The sequence below is a fragment of the Eriocheir sinensis genome, unplaced genomic scaffold (genome assembly GCF_024679095.1).
Source record: "Eriocheir sinensis breed Jianghai 21 unplaced genomic scaffold, ASM2467909v1 Scaffold1113, whole genome shotgun sequence".
NCBI classification, from domain to species: domain Eukaryota; kingdom Metazoa; phylum Arthropoda; class Malacostraca; order Decapoda; family Varunidae; genus Eriocheir; species Eriocheir sinensis.
In genome coordinates this window covers 46,540-51,710 of record NW_026110423.1, presented here as the reverse complement: position 1 = coordinate 51,710, position 5,171 = coordinate 46,540, and positions in this window count along the sequence as shown.

Here is a 5,171-nt window from a genome sequence, read left to right as displayed (position 1 = left end):
AAAAACAGGGGGAGGGGTTATATGTTTCATGAAAAAATGGTGGGAGACATGAAACTTCCCAAATTCCAAAAATTCCTGGACACTCATTTTTTTTCATTAAGGATATGGTTCGATTAAATTACAGATACATCTATGTGACGCTTGGTGATAACAAACGCCTAGTTTAACTATGAAGGGTTAAAAGGATAATGCTACTACAAAACTCAGTGGCTACACTGAGTTGGGTGGCGTATTCAGGAGTTCTTACCGCTGGTATTATTGCTAATAAGAAAACTTACCGGTAATGTCTCCAAGAAGTTGTTGGAAAGAGCCGCTGGCATACATTATCAGTGCCAGCAGCACCTGTGTGCAGGTGGGGGATGGCGTGTGCCCTCCTCGTCCTCCTCTGTAGATAGGGCTCCAGCTCCGCTATCAGCCGAGTAAGCTCTTGTCGAGGGAGTCTGTACTGACTGATGAGCTCCGCATCACTCACGGAGAGAGGGTCAAGGTGATCACGTATTATCCTTTCTCTCCTTAAAGCACGGTCATGCAGAACAGCGATAAGAATCTCCATCGTGGGTGCTGGCAGTGGTCTGACTGAGGATGTAAACAAACGCAATCCCTGTACCATCTCGCTTTTATGGAAGGAATTTCCCATATCACCTCTTACTTTTATTTCTTTGTCAAGAAACACTAATTATGACATATTTCATGTCAATATAAAGAAGGTTGTAAGAGTTACACCAACTCCGTAGAGGTCGTAACACATCCTCCTTACAACTCCTTTACAACCTCCCGGAGGCTTCCTGAATTCGGCAGAGGTTGTACCTCGGCCTTCCACCGTTGTAAGGCTTACAACCTGCTTTCTGAATAAGGCCCCAGGCAGTCTACAACCGGCGGAAGGGCCGGCCAAGCTGCTCGCCCGACGAGGGCTGGCGTGTCCCTAATGGCAGTATATCTTTTTTTTTTTAATGTTTACCTGCACGTTGGCAGGAGGGGCTATGTTGAGAGCCCGGCAGAGGAGCTAGGCTTCAGGCCATGAGGCCCTGCCTAGCTGGTCGAAGTACGGCTGCATTTTGCACCCGTAGCCGGAGCCGAACGAGCAACTCAGTCTATAAGCTGGCTCAAAGGCCAGGAGAATTGCTCGTTCGACGAGTGCAGGCGTTCCATTGGCAGTGCATCGTTTTGTTTATAATGTTTACATGCTCGTTGGCATAAGGGCTATGGTTAGAGCCCGGCAGAGGAGCTAGGCTTCAGGCCATGAGGCCCTGCCTAGCTGGTCAGGGGCACAGGTGCATCTTGCACCCGTTACCGGGAACCGAGCGAGCAACTCAGCAGTCTAAAGCTGGCTCAAAGGCCAGGAGAGTTGCTCGCTCGACGAGTGTTGGCGTTCCACTGCAGTACATCTTCTTAAGACTACCCCCATAATAGGGGGACAGGGCCTTTGGCCAAAAGGCGGCCCTGTAAGGGGGGACGGGCAATTCAAGTCCCGGTGGGTGTAGGTACGCCTCCGCCGCCGCCACAGCCACGGGTAACAGCCGGCGAGCAGCGACGGAGGCACGGAGTCTCAGGGCAGGCGCCCAGTAGACACCCATAGCGGTGCACGGGCGAGCAGCCGACTGGTCGACTTGACTGCTGCGGGGGGGCCCAAAGCGAGGATAACCAGGCGGGTCAACCACGCCGCCGCAGAGGGACCCCACAGCTGCTCACCCGACTGCAGTGCATCGGGTACGCGGCCTTTATATATCCGAACATCAAGAGGCAAAAATGACTGCCTGAAACCGCTCTCCAATCAGCGACGAGCTTACATCAGCAGCTTAAAATACATTTGCAAGCTACATGTATATAATATATAACTTGAAAAAAAAAATAATAATCGTAGAGCAGTTTTCATTGGGGTCATCCATTTAAACAGTATGCGTATTGTGTGAAGTGTCACGCAATGATATAACGATGGAACTGGCACTGATGAATAACCGGAGGAATATCGCTTCGTAGCGTAGCCTAATACTACCCCTTTCTGAAAAAAAGATTTTGATTTCAAGAATGCTGTTATTATTGTTATGCTATGAAATACGAGAATAGTAGTGGAAAATCAGTCTTCACTGCCACTGACCATTATAACAATATGTACTTCTATTAAATTTTAAAATGATAACCAAAGAACAGATGTCAATGCCATTAAGCACTATGGCAATACGTACTTCTACTAAACTCTCACCTGTATGTTATTTATACAATGTTATAACAATGGAATTGGCACTGAGGACAAGTGTTTCGTAACGTAGCCTAATATTTCCCCTTCTACATTAAAGCTTTATATGTTAAAACCAAAATATGCTATGAATGCAATGTTCCCAGGAATGTAAAGCCATGAAATCACCACCCACCCCCACCCCCGCACCCGCCCAAGATATACGAAAATCATAAAAGAGATCATTTTTTGCAATGATATTTCATTGGAATATTTTCATAAGCTTCAGAAACTGACGTGTTACCAAAAAAGTCAAACAATCTGTTAGTTATAATTACCCATGTGCTTTTTTGTATTGTATATTAGTAATTGTTATACAAAAAAGAACGTATTGCAATAAATTAGCGTCATCAAATGACGCATATATTATAAAAGTTGACTTCTAAGGAGTAAAATTCTGTTCCCTGCTTTATAATACTTGTCAACATGTTATAGTAGGATATCAATGTATTATTATTACTATTTAATATCACCACGAATTAGGCATACAATTGTCAATGGAAAAAAAACACGACAAATAGATCACGCCACCTTATAGGAATGTCGTCCGTCAGTGTTTACCGTCTCAGTTTTGTATACATCGCATTTCATAGTGCGTGGAGGTCACCTTGACGTACGTGACCAATTGTAACAATTATTTTCAAACCTGTAAATCGTCACTCCTTCACGAGAGTCCGACTGACACACAACGGAGTCGCTCTCGCTACGGCGCTTCATGTACATATAGGCTACGAATATAATTCGCCTTAAGGAAGCTGAAGTCTTAATCAACGCCCTTTAAACGCCCCCCGGCAAGCCCGTTACATTTGGTTGGCAGCGGTCACCACCGCGCCTGTGCCTTCGCTACCTCGTTCTCCTCCAAGCTCCAAGCCACGAGAACTCACCAACAAACTCCGGGGACAGGCGTAGAAGGAAGGAAGGAGTCACAAGCCAGCCGTCCGCGGCAACTCACCAGGCGCCAGCTACAAGCAACTCACCAGGCGTCGGCTACAAGCTCTATACAGGCGTCAAGCCTCGAGCCACCAACAGGCCTACGCAGCCGAAAGCGAGGGCCACAATCTACAAGCCGCTCCCCCGCCTCAAGCCAGCACTGCAAGCCACTCACAGCTCACTCGAAGCCCGCCAGCAGGAGGAGGCACGCCCCGCTGACCTTGGAACAACCCACATGCCCCTCGCACCACAGCGGGCGGCAACACCGCCGCTGCCGGGAGCATCGGCCCAAACTTTTTCCGGCAAACAGTCAACAAGGGAACCCGAGGACATCTCCCAGTGACTGCAAGCAGTTACCACTACCGTTTCCTGCAAGGCGTCTTCTCAAGAGGTTACACACCCAAGTCGTCTTATCTGCCACCGCGGCCCATCTCTCAATATAACAAGAACGCCGCAGCCGTCCTACGTCTGGCGGCAGTTTTCCGGCCCCCAACCGCGGCCGATCAAATCGCTGGGTTAGCAGTTTCCAGCAGCCATTACGAGTCCTCCGATGTCCGCCCTTCCCTCATCTCTCGCCGCCGCTGCTGCCGCGGCCGAGGTTTCACGACGCGACTCCAACGACTGCACGTACCGAGGGCGTCCCCAACCTTCGCCCTCTCCACTACATCAGCTGATTAATCTTGGTATTTGTGGATTTTCCCTTCTCGTCAAAATATGCCGGCTCGGCTTATTTCAGTTTTGTTTCGTGCAGAGGCACGACCTTTTTATTTTTGTGTTCCTAACACTGTTAATCAGTCATAATTGTGAGAGTAACGTTCATTCGCATACGATATTGATCCTTTATTATTGTTTGCTAGCAGGTTTACTGTGAGTTCCCTGATCAAAGTTAATCTTCCTCAGTGCTCCCTGCCTCCGTTTTCTCTTCGCCGCTCGAGGAAAACGAGAGCTTCAAAGGTATACTCACTTAATTTTATCCTACCCAAAATACCGCAGTATTTATAGAGCTATTTTTTTTAATATACCCATAACATTATGACATTCCATTATAACCTTAACTTATATTACGTCTACCTGGCACCTTGCTAGCCATTCTTTCTTGTTTTTTTTTTTTTAGGTTTTCGGCGCAAACTATTAATTCATACACGTTCCGTTTATTGGTTAATATTTACAGCTATCAAATATGCGCCTATATTGTAACTGATTTACACCATAGTATGAACAAAGACACTCTCACTAAACTCGGCGACACCTTTAAACAGTTGGTTCGTCCTTCAAGGGAGGAGGAATTGGAGCACGGTGCGGACACCGATGATTTAAATGTTGTAAACTTGCGATCGGGTACTACTTACTCTTCCCTCCCAAGGGAAAGCGCCCCTTCACCGCCGGGTTCGTCTGAATACTTAACCCCCACTCAGCCGATCAAAATGCCTGACGATCCACCTCCCCCCCTCCTGCAGGGGCCCCACCCCACATCCCCTTCCCCGATTCGGGTCATTCCAACTCACGCCAGTATTCGGCAATTCTCAGGCGGCGAGACCGTTCCTAGATCTGTGTGACTCTGCCATCGTAAATTCATCCCTTACGGAAGTTCATGATAAAATCGCGTAAATTCGGTCACAGTTACTTCCAGGCTCTCAGGCACTGAATTTGATGCAGTCCTCAGCGTTCGCTTCGGGGACATTGGAGTAAACTATGAGGTTTTTAAAGGAATTTCATAAAATCTTCGGGGCGGGAGTAAACCAAGCATCGTTAGACAGATGGCACACACGGTTGAGTTCCTCCAAAAAAATTCCTCAACAAAGCCGATTTGGGACGCCATGATTGAGGCAAATCAGCTGGCGGTTGACTGTGTCAAGAGCCTAGAAGACACGTTCTGGCTTCCAGGGGGTTGTATGCAAAAGCACCAGGTGAAAACAGCTTTCGAGTTGTTTTTTTACTTATTTCATATTTCAGAGACGAACCGCCGTTCTGCCCTTCTTTTGGCCTTCAAACCGAGCGGGAAGTTGGT